At 42.8% G+C, this 12,177-nt stretch overlaps 1 protein-coding gene across 2 annotated transcripts in view; it reads left to right on the forward strand.

The window, feature by feature from the left end:
• Positions 1-12,177, forward strand: part of LOC121323398 (semaphorin-5B-like) — a 103,173-nt gene that overhangs the window by 24,221 nt on the left and 66,775 nt on the right. The window contains exon 1 of one of the 2 annotated variants that reach the window (XM_041264445.1): positions 264-330. The exons of the other annotated variant lie outside the window; for it this stretch is intronic. The gene's annotated coding sequence lies outside the window, so the exon portion shown is untranslated. Of the gene's footprint in view, positions 1-263; positions 331-12,177 lie in introns of those variants that run through there. 2 annotated transcript variants of the gene reach the window in all.

Below are 12,177 nucleotides of genomic sequence, written 5' to 3' on the forward strand. Positions count from 1 at the left end.
AACTCATTTTCTGCCTTTTTCTGTCTGTTTTCTGAAAGGAAAGTCTTTTCCCCATGCTCCAAGGCAATTTTGTCTTTTCAGCACATATATATATATATTTTTTCACCATGTCCAAAAAAAGCCAAGCTCTCATCCCGGTGAAATTGTCCTTGAATGTTATTTAGTGCCGTTGCTTCAGTTCTTAGACAGAAGAGCAGCAGTGTGTAAAGCAGCGATCAGGTACAGTATTACAAGCTTTATTATCTCTGCCTTTTCTCTTTGCCAGCTCCAGGTTTAGTTCTACACCCAGCAGTGGACAGCTCTACTACTTGGCAAGGGAAGATCTGAAGGGTAGGTCCACGTGTAGTTGGCATTAGGGTTCTGCATTAACCCTCAGCGGTTAAGGCAAGAGACAGGATTGGATTGTAATAGGCATTAGGGTTCTGCATTAGCCTTTTGTGGGGGGCTTTTTGTACCCTGAAACTTTGCCAGGATCCATTGTCCAGAAACTAAGAGCCTCTGGTTGTGCCCCTCCCCCTGCATGCCTATTAATGGCCTCTCCCTTTCCCCCCCCAAAGCTAGAAATTCCATTGCATTAAATGGAGCTCAACGATCAGACATGCTAAATGTGGGTGGTAATCCCTGTAGCATCAGCTGTGTGGCTTGGGCCATGTGAAAACAGCAGTGTCTGCTTTGGTAAAGAGTCGGCCACTGAAGTTCCCTTTTGAAGGGTCAGTTTAATTGTAATATTCTTTGTTTCGACCAGCCTGTCATTCATCTGTTAGAGCGGAGGGAAAGGGCATGCTTGGAGCAAACCCTTTGGCACGCTTGAAGGCGCTCGCTGTGCTTCAAAAACAAGGAAAAGGAATTAAATTGAAAAACAAAAATGTCTTTCCTGTTTTGAGAGCCAGAGGGTATTGGTGTTTACATCCCCATTCAGCCCTGTTGCATTCCAGTTTATTTGTCTAGTTACCAAGAGTGGCTAGTTTGCTTCCCGGCCCCTCCAGATGGCTTGGCAGTCGCACCATTGTGACGCCTTGTGGCAATGTGCACCGCCCCTGTGTGTTTTGTGTTATGTTGTGTGTGGTGTGCTAATGTTGGTGTTTAGACGTTGGTGCACGGAATATGAATGGGTCTGTGTAGCACAAGTGATTTAAAATAGTTGTTTTCAGGCACAGGGATTGCTCTTCACATGCATTTAAAGTATTTAATAGTACGTGAGCACAGGGTTTGCACATACTAATTCACATGCTGGGATTCAAGCGGGTAATTAATTAGTAATTGATTCCTGGCACAACAGTATATCTAGATGCACATTCTACTCATTCGGGGTTGTGTGTTCAGGGTGAGAGAACGGGAGAGAGTTCATGTTTTAAATGTACTGCAGATTTCTGATCGTTATCATAGTGGGCTTCTGAAAACAACGGCCCTCGTCATGGAGTTCTGTACGGGCCATCGTGATGAGTGTTGCCGATGAAAAGTCCATTCAATATTAATTAAGCAGGGTAATGTCATATAGACAAAGTACCAGTTTTGTTTTGATGTTTGCTTTTGTTTGCAGTTCACTGGTGCCGCTAGTAACCAGTATATCAGTGGTAGTTATTGGAATTGCAAGTAGAAAAGCTGCATTGTAAAAGCAAGTCTTTGACTGGGTTGATCTGTGGAAGGATTGTTCAGTAGTTTTTGAATGCTGCTTTACAGGAGGTTGCTACACCTTTAACTGTGAGAATCCCCTTGACAGGATAGCGTCACGGCCCAAGCTGTTACTGGCAGGAAAGAGACTCGGAGACAGAAAGCTGCAGTTTAAGCGCTGGTGCACTCGTTTATTACCAAGAACAGGGCCAAAATAAAATGTTCAAACAAAAGAATAAATCACTCGTAGGCTGGGCATTAGCCTTCACTACAGATACAAAACAATATAAAAATCACAGCACAGACACTTTGACCCCAAACTCATCTCCCCAACAAAGGATTTCTGGCTCCTTTTGTACATGTGGCCACTCCACAATTAGCACCAAATTACCTAATTGGGGAACGGCCACATCTGTGATTGCTGGCAGGAATGGATTTAACCCCATCCCTGCCAACCTTACATTCCCACACAAACTATTTACAGCAGCAGGGCTTCTGGCCTGACACACCCCTCCTGCCTGGTGAGCTGGCAGCACGTACTGGATAGCCCGTGGGTACTGGAGAGCACGTGGGTACTGGATAGCACATAGGTACTGGATAAATGAATTGCTGCTCATCACACCGCAGGACTACTATGCTGTTTGGCGCAGGTCAGTATTTTTATTAACCCTTTACATACTGGAGTCCCTGGAGGCTATGACGGGGCTTGTATCTGGGATGTGGCTGTATTTGTAGTTATGACTGTCATTCTCACCAATAAAGCAGCATGAAAACAGATCCCGTTGACTTCAGTCAAGTTGTTCAGGTTTGATAAAGGGTAGTGCAGGGGACTGAAAGTGTAGAGAACGAACACTCTACAATTACTTCCTTGCACACTTGAAAGAAGTTTTTGTCAGAAAAGTGCTTTATTAAATTAGAACTGATTAACTTTTCTCCCAAGAACACAAGGTGAGGTATGTAGTTTCCCAATACTAAGTGCACAGTGTCTGTTTTTCAATTGGATGATGAATTCATTCCCTCAGTATATTGCACACTTGACTCAGGTTTTAACATTCCTTTATGGACGTGAAGCTCTAACCTGCTTCTAGGATTGTACTTTTGTGGTCCCTAACAATCTAGAACCAACTCGTTTTCATAATGGCTTGTCTGAGGTGCTGTACTTGATAAAATAAATAAAACCAGAGGGCAAGAGAAGGGGATACTGAGCTAAATACCTTGGTCTGACTTCACTGGCTTAAATTGAATTAAATCACGACTATGTCTGTGAAGGAGACTGGCTGCAGTATTTTAATTGCAGTACGGTACTGGTGTGGCTCTGCACGAAGACTGTTTACTTTAAAACACACACATACCAGCTTCCTTTCTTGCGCACAGGTTGCCTAAGGAACAAGAAGACGCTCTTGCTTTTGTTTTCAATGTGCTGAACTATTTAAAAGGCAGCCTCATTTGTTAATGTAGCACGGAGCCCTGGGAAGCCGTGTAAATCACAGTGACAGCAGCAGCGCTCGTCTCGGTTAAACTGCCGTGCTGTGGTCCTGCGCTGGATTAAGAGGAAGAGTATTCACTGGCTGATGCTGTAGGAATGTGAGGTGAACACCACAAGGGGGGAAAGCTGTGTGAGGGAATGGTTAAAGCGATAGCTGTGTGGAATTCAAAGTTAACGGTTTGTTCTTTTGTGCAGTTCTTTGTGGCAGTCTCGGTTCTGTCCCGCTGTGCTTTTGCATCGACTGTGTCAGTGTGTAAAAGTCTTCCTGCTCTCTCTCCACCTGGTCCCTCCACTTTCTCCTCCAGTATGACATGCTGCTGATGCTGTGCTGGTGTGTGCTGAGCAGTTTAATGCTCCTTTTGTTAACCTCATTCATAGGTGCTCCTGCAATTTGGTTTAACCAAATTTGAGTTCTCAGGCCTCTGCAGTTCTTTTGGTTTCTTGTATGCTGGAACGGATGGGTTTTTCCCCACTTCTCCTAAAGCAGAACTATTTTGATTTGTATCACAAACGTCATTTTAGGACTTCCTTTGCTTGCTAGCTTCCCTTTGTTCAGAAGCGGTGTGGCAGCAGAAAAAAAGGAAAGTGGTTTTGTCTATCGGGAGAGAAGCTGAAGCTGATTTTATCTAACAGTGATGTACAGAAGTGAGCTCTCCTTACAGAAATATCTGAAATCAAGCCTAATTGATCAGATTGCTTTATTATATTTTTCATTTTATTTTACTCGTTTATCTATATTTTCTTTGCTTTGAATTTCTCTTTGTGTGTTGGAGATAGTGGTGCTGCTTTATAGGTAAAACAAATAAATCATAACTCACATTTTTTGTAATGCACCTTTTATTTAGAGATGTTTTAGTTTTTTTGTTTATATGTATTTATCTCTATGTTCTGCATGTGTGATGACACACTTGCTTTGTCACTGTCAATGTGATGTTTTACGTGTGCGGACACTGTTAGGGTTCAATTCAAGATCAGATCTGCAGCTGCTTAATTCAGAAAGCAGTCTGGTGCCTGAACTGATATTTACTGGATCAGATTGGACAGACAGTGAGGGCTGAAGCAGCTAGAGCTGTTTGCTCTTATTGAACTCTTCCATTCCATTTGATCAAACTAACATAGGTGTTGGGAGGAAAGCCCTCCGCAGTTCAAAAAGCCGTGGAGAGCGTTTGTTTCAACTGATGGGATCGAAGAGGGTCAGGCGTAATGTTATATTCTTACTCTACATCCTCCCAGTCTCCTGCTGCACCTTTTAAAACCTGCCTGAGTGTGTGCTGTAGACACTGGAATTCTCAGTCACGATAGTTTGTAGGATATTCTACTTTTCTTTTTGTTCTGAAAGATGCTATATTGTGTATTGAAACCTAACCTGGAAACGCCATAATTTCTCTAAATTAAGATTCAGCTGTATGTGGCATTTCTTTTCATTCTTTCCAATTGGTGCAATACATTGTCTGATTCCATTACACACACACACACACACACACACACACACACATATATATATATATATAAATATATTACAATAAGTGTGTTTCTATACTTTCTCTGTCTCTTTTTTTATTAAGTTTTTATTTTCTAAATACACTAAAACACCAGCAAGCAGAACTGTTCAAGTGGATTACTATTAACTAGATATCTGTCTGCCTTTTAATATATTTTCAGGGAAGTTTTTTGCACAAGAAGAATGAGAGGAAAGTATGTAGCCTGAAAGGATGGTGCCGCTGTACTGTTTCAGTTTCAATACTCAGGCTAAAGTGGCATCATTAGCTCTGGCAAATTATCATGATGTCATTGTGGTCCAGTTATGGTGCATTAGTGCCCCTTTTAACTGTGGCTAAACTGCACCTATTCATTTGTAAAAGAGAGGGGCCACTGGAAGATACTTGGCAAGGCGCACAGAAGGGCTATTCAGTTCTAAGAAACTGGACTGATAGGAACGAATAGGAAACTACAAGGGGATCCTGAAATAGTCTGTAAAGTTTTGGTTCAAATGGTCAGTCAGGTGGATCCTAATAACACTGAAGTGTCGTCTTGTGGGCGAGGTTTTAATGGGCTGTGTGTACCTGAAGTAGCGCAGCAGCAGCCTGTTCAGTTTGGATCCAGAGGGTGTTTGTGGGAGTCCAGCTCTCGCTGTGCAGTGGTGAAACTGCTCTGACTTCCACTGTGTTCAGCAGGTCATGGGTTAGTGTGCCACTGAAGGCTCACTGTTCCACTTCATTTTCTTTGGATGGAATCAACTTGCCATATTCTTGGCTGCACTCACTGTTCTTCTGTGGGGCGAGGGGAGGGGTTAAGTTATTTTTAGCCTTGCCTTTTCTAGGTGCCAGTAAAAATGTTGCACGTTCCACTTTCACTACCTGCACTTTAGTGAACCCCTTCGGCCTTCAGAAACTCATAAAAACAAGCCCCCCCTGCAGGAAAGGACAGGCGTTTAAAGCTATGCCGTGCCAAGCCGCCCCCCGCAGCTGCCTCTGCGCTCAGCTTTGTAGAGTCATCATTGCAAGCTCATTGTCTGCTCTCAAAAGCTTGCATTTTATGGGTCACTAACTGACCGCATTAAAAGCTGTTGTTCATTTCAGCGTTTGCGCGGCTCCAAATCTAAAAATGAAATGTTTACTGACAAATCCTCTTGCGCAGCTTTCACATCAAAGTTCGGTTGTCTGATTAGCATTGCTGGAACCGTTATTCAGTATTTATTTTTGCAGATGTGCACTATGCCTATTGAGGCAACCAATTTGCACTCTCTTGAAAACATGATTTAATAGAGATGCAGGGTCCAGCCTCTTTGATCTGTCATCCCAATCCCCAATAGAAAGTGGAGGGAAAAAAAGAGGAGCAGTTTGCACGTAACTGGGATTTGAGCGTGCAAGACTACAGAGCTCTCCTGGGTTAGGGTTTGAGGGCTTAAGTTAGGGTTCAGAATAGACCAGGTTTCTAGAAAATATTTGATTCAGTCCCAGTCCAATTGTAAATTAGAAACAGGGAGGTTTTGTCTGGGCCAGCAGTGTGAGGCCAGAGTCTATACATTGCAAATGACAAGAAGTGCTATAAAGTTCTAGTATTTAGAACAAGCCTGTGTCTGTGGGGTTTGCCTGCCCAGGAGTCATGAAGTAACCTCCCCACCAGTTAGGGTATGTGTTCGCTTTAATAAAAACACACATTTCAGGAGCAGCAAAAATCCCTGTACAGTTTGTGTCCCGAGATAAATGCATTTAGAAAATATTTTATATGATGCACATATTCTTCCTAATTGGTTGTTTTTGAATCGCAGGGCGTTCTTCCTACAAAGACAGTTTTTTGTTTATTTGATGACAGAAATGCCACATAGAAGACTGCACAAGAGCAGGATTGTTTAGAACAATGCCCCAGGCAAAATATTTGAAGGTTTGTCTATGTAGTCTATGTAACATGGGGGTAACATCCTTGGTTTGGTGTACCAGTCAGACAGAATACCTGTGAACCATGATTCAGATTCATGCGATTTGAATGCTTTTATAGTTCCTGGACCCAGCTGAATGGTTGCCTCTCAGATGCTGTTGGAAATACATTCAGCCTTTGGAGCACTCAAACAGAGGTGCTTCCAATTACTCCCTGTCTGACATACATGCTGGCTATAGCTTAGAACCAGAGACATGAACACATCAACATGCTAATACATAAAGAAACAAGTCCGCTTGTGGCATGTTGCACTGGCTGTGGTCCAGCTACAGCAGGAGTTAGTCACTAGAGATGATATACCAGGATGTTGTGGAGCGGAAGGAAATCCTTCTAGTTGAAGCTTGTTAAATAGTCTTTCCTTCATTGAAACCTAGTTGAGCCGAGTTCACTGGAGCACGTTGCTTGAGGAGAGGCGAGAGCTGCCGTCTCCCCAGGATGTGGGAAACATGGATTCTGCTTCAAAAAGATGTCTGTTGTTTTTCTAATCCGATGCAGTTGCCTCTTAATCATTCAGGAAGGATTAGAGTGTCAATCTCTGCCATAATTGCAGAAGCCGTCTTTCTCTCAATCTGGAGCAGAGCCAGAGCTTTCTGCAGCAAGGACGCAAAGGGCTTCATCGTTTTCATTTGGAATAGAGTCATGAAAATAAATCCCGATTACATGTGAAAACTGAAGATATCTATTTTGTATCTATTTTGTTTTTAGAATAGGCTTATACTGTAGTTCTGTCGTGTTGTATTTCTTTGTGGTGCACTGATATAGTAGTCACAATGATGCAAGCAAGGATTCTCCTTTGTTTAGTGTCATGAGAAGAATCCTTAATGACTGACTCATTTGTTCAATGCTAATACTGGCCTAGGATGTGATGTTTTCATATCGCCCATTAATCCCATTAATGAACTGTTGAAGCCTCACATGGAGGTCTAGAAGTAACTCCTGTGTTGATGTCAGCTACAGTGTAGTTCTCTACTGTTTTAATATAGAGTGTGCTAGAATAGCTAATCCCTAATTCTGTAGTAAAGGACTTTGATTTAGTTTCTGGTATTTTGTATTTTTACTGCACAGCTCAAACTATGAGTGTTTGCAAGTCCTGTTTTGACCCTCTCGAGTCGCACATTGTACCCTTGATGAGCCGGTGAAAATGAAAAGCGAGATTTTAATGTGCTTCACAGTTTCTACGGCACTTAGTGCTGTTTTCCCTTTGGTGATATCCCAGCTTCTGTCTGGCAGGCGTGACGTATGTCTTCCAGTTCACTGCAATGTTAATGGTGTTTGTGTGGGTGCGAGTGTAGGAGGGCTTGTGAGTGTGCACGCAGTGCATCGTTAACCTTGTGGGATGGAGGTCGTCATAGAGATGGAGCCAGAGCTTCTTCAGGTTAAACCCCTCCTCACTCGTGTACCTGCTTTAACTGCCACAAGAAGAGTCTTCACCCACCCAAGAGAACGATCCATTGCTCACCAGTCCTCGAAGCTTGCAGCAGGTACAGTGCTTTGGTAGAGAAAGGCTGATGCATGGGGGGAGAATTTTTGGGTGACCGATCTTTTGGAAAGGAGATAGTAGAAGCAAATTCATTTCCCTTTTTGACTGCTGCACAAATAGAACATTGGTGCTCCTCCTGTGCTACAGTTTCAATGGCACGTTTACATGCTTCTGTTTTAATATAAAGCGTTTTATCAGCTCACGTCAGCATTCCAGATATCCTCAGATCTCGCATGTCATATCATATATCTCGCATGTCATATCATCTCACATGTCATGTCATCATATCTCACATGTCATGTCATATCGGAGAAAACACTCTGCTACAGTGATTTATTTTCATTAGTTTGAGTTTCAGACACAATTAAACTGTTCTTCACATGAATGTCTCCTGAATCATAATGCATTTGTAATTCAAGCCTCCTGTGTGTCTGGATTTGCTGAGACCTGTCAGGAGACAAATTCAAAAGGGAACTGCGCAGGACCAGAAACAGTTTACTGAGGATTGACATACAGTATATCTATTTACTATTGTGGACTGAAGGAGAAGCATTTTAATGAGGCCATCCTTCTTGACCATAATGTATTCCTGATGAACCCACTCCTCGCTGGCATGTAAGGAGAAGCAGTGATTTGATGAGACCTCTTATAAAGGCACTGGGAAGGTTCAATGCATGGGTAGGTTAGGAGATCTCCCAGCTGTTTTGTTCAGTTATTTTTTGTGCTTTTTTAATTGTGCAGTTGAAGGGTATATATATTTGTTTTACGCTTCAAGCTGATCTAGCGAGTTGTCATTTTGTGTTATCTTTTTATATTTGTAACTTTTGATAAGATCGGGCAGACGAGATCATTGCTAGGAGTGGAGCTTTCAGAGACTGTGATGAGTGTGCATTGTGAGGGTGAAAAGCGAAGCCAGGTAGAGGACATCGCTGTGAAAGGAGAGACAAGGCAAATGTAATGAACAACGGTGACACAGCTAAAGAAAAGCAGAGTCTAGCATCACTGCCTTCAATAGTATATAGTGTAGGTCAATGTCAATCTCCCTTTAGCTACAGAAATATTCCCATTGTTTTGTGTAGAGCTCAGCGATTCTGTTATTACTTGATAACAGAACGCCAGGTAAAGCACAGCTGAGCAATGACACAAACGCTTACTGATGAAACTCTTCCCAGGGGCAACTCGATTGCCTGCTAGTAGTAATTGTTAGCTGGGTTTTTTTTCCCTAATAATTGACTGTCTAGTTTCTTGTAGGGGGTGCTATCAATTTTGATGCCAGAAACCGAACACTTCTTTTTTAATTAAGATTGTGCATTTTTCAGCTGCTGTTCAGAGTACAATACAGTAATGAACTGATCCCTTCCCTGGCGAGCTTGACTCTTATTGCATTGACCCACAGTTTATTGCATTCTACCATTTAAAAACTGTATTAAAGGGACCTTCATGTAGGTAGGGGGGATTAAACTGGGGTACAGATTGATTTACATATTCCTGGCAACAGGGAGTGCAGTTTTACATTTTACAAAAATATCAGAGACTGGAGGCAAATGAAATTTTATAAAATGACCTGTAGAAAGGAAGCACATTCCTCCTTCCTGCAACCAGTTTGTTTGGGTATCGTTGTATTCCGTTCCAGCTATTGATTCAGAGTAGGGAGGTAAGGAGCGATGAATGGACATTATTGAAGTCACTGAGAACCAGGACTGATCACTTTGAGTTGTTTCCTGTCCTGTCTTGTTTAGTATAGACAAAGCCTTACACTTGCTTAAGATATTATTTACTAGAATTCTTTCTTTGCCCTTTCACTGCCATCTGCTCTTGGTCTTTGTTATTTTTGTGAATTGATCCTTAATTGTTCAGTGTGACAAATCTATTTATTTAGGCATTTTTGGGACATGACAGCTCAGGCTTCTTCCTGAACGAATCAGTGCACTTTCCATTTTGTGGCCCGCAGTATTCTGGAGATGCAGATTGTAAAAATGGTTAAAGGTTAAAATGAAAACCATTTTTACAATCTGCATCACAAAGCACACATTCCCAGGAGTGGCCGTCTCGCTGTTTTTTTTTTTTTTTTAATAATATAGTTCAGTGTATTCACTGAGCCCACACGGCCAGCACAGGTACATCTCAGTAGTGCAGCACTAGTACAAAGAGAATCAAATAGTCTATACTCAATAAAATATAAAAATAAAATTATACATTAATGCAGTAACACTTTACATGAGGTGTCTATATTTACATAGTAGTTACTTAGTAAATAAGGGGTTGTTATGCATGGTTACAATGTACTTAATGTGTAAATCTTTTGCACCATATGTGTAAGTACACAACTGAATCAGAGAAGGGTTAAGGTGTGATTTACACATTAAGTTTATTTTAGCTGTGCATAATAACATTATGCGAGACACTTAATGTAAAGTGTTACCATTAATTCCAAAAAGTTATGTCACCATTCTTTATATATAAATATATTACAAGTGTATATATAAATACATTAAAGGTTGCACTAATAAAGAAGCCACGCCTGCACCCTGCACTATTTAAAACGGTACGGGCAGGCATCTGAACACTATATCCCTCCTGGGGGAGAGGGCTCAGAATGGGCACGAGGGTTAAAGCACACTGGCCAATGGGAACAGGACACCAGCAGGGCCAGTCTATACTGCTTTGAGGATTGAGGGGGTTAGGGTCAGGGGGTATTCACAGCCTGACAGAGGGTTAGGGTTGGGGTTAGGGCTAGGGTCAGGGGGTATTCACAGCCTGATTGAGGGTTAGGGTTAGGGTTAGGGGGTATTCACAGCCTGACAGAGGGTTAGGGTTAGGGTTAGGGGGTATTCACAGCCTGACAGAGGGTTAGGGTTAGGGTTAGGGGGTATTCACAGCCTGATAGAGGGTTAGGGTTAGGGGGTATTCACAGCCTGACAGAGGGTTAGGGTTAGGGCCAGGGGGTATTCACAGCCTGACAGAGGGTTAGGGTTGGGGTTAGGGTCAGGGGGTATTCACAGCCTGACAGAGGGTTAGGGTTGGGGTTGGGGTCAGGGGGTATTCACAGCCTGATAGAGGGTTAGGGTTAGGGGTTAGGGTTAGGGTCAGGGGGTATTCACAGCCTGACAGAGGGTTAGGGTTAGGGTTGGGGTTGGGGTTAGGGTCAGGGGGTATTCACAGCCTGACAGAGGGTTAGGGTTGGGGTTGGGGTTGGGGTTAGGGTCAGGGGGTATTCACAGCCTGACAGAGGGTTAGGGTTGGGGTTGAGGTTAGGGTCAGGGGGTATTCACAGCCTGACAGAGGGTTAGGGTTGGGGTTGGGGTTGGGGTTAGGTGTCCCAGGGTACCCAATAAGTGTCGACAGTCTAGGTCTCCCAATGGGGTTAGGGTCAACCCCATTCACACCTGACAGACAGTGTTAGGGTTTGGGTTGGGGTTAGGGTTAGTGGGGTATTCACCATAAGTGTCTGACAATCCCTGGGTTGGGGTTGGGGTTAGGGTCAGGGGGTATTCACAGCCTGACAGAGGGTTAGGGTTGGGGTTAGGGTTAGGGTCAGGGGGTATTCACAGCCCGACAGAGGTTAATGAATTGCTAAGCAGTTTTCTGATGTAACATTATTGCTATGTGAGCTCAGTAACACTGTCACTGTTTGATAAACCCTTCTCAGTTCACAGTGACTTTTTTAATGCCAACATGAGCCTTTTTTAAAAGGATGTGTGCTTTTTTCTTTATGGGATGTGTGAGATTGTGACAAAACTGAATGTATGATATTCCAAAGAGAGCAGAAATTGGGCTATGTAATAAATTAGCTCCTTTCTGCATTAAAAATGATAGCTTTAAAGTTATTTGTTTGATAGTTGAATCGTCTTTGGTGACTTTTTGGATGTTGTTCAAATGTTTTATGTTGTGTCCCTTACAGTGATAAACGTCTTCAGCTCAGCAACATTGGAACTGTTCTGCAGTATTTGCCCTCACACAGGTGCATCAGCAGACCAGCAGGATCCAGCTTGGTTGTCAGATTTTGGTTGCCGATGAAAGTGTTTTGAAAAGCCACAATTGCTTATCTTTCTCCAGTCAAGCAGTATTACGAAGCCTCCTCATGCCCTCGTAGGGTGCAAGGTCATTTTTATAAAAATGATCTTGCTGTCCCTTCCCTTAGCCATGTGCATTGCTTCATTCG

The sequence above is a fragment of the Polyodon spathula genome, chromosome 11 (assembly GCF_017654505.1).
Source record: "Polyodon spathula isolate WHYD16114869_AA chromosome 11, ASM1765450v1, whole genome shotgun sequence".
Lineage (NCBI taxonomy): Eukaryota > Metazoa > Chordata > Actinopteri > Acipenseriformes > Polyodontidae > Polyodon > Polyodon spathula.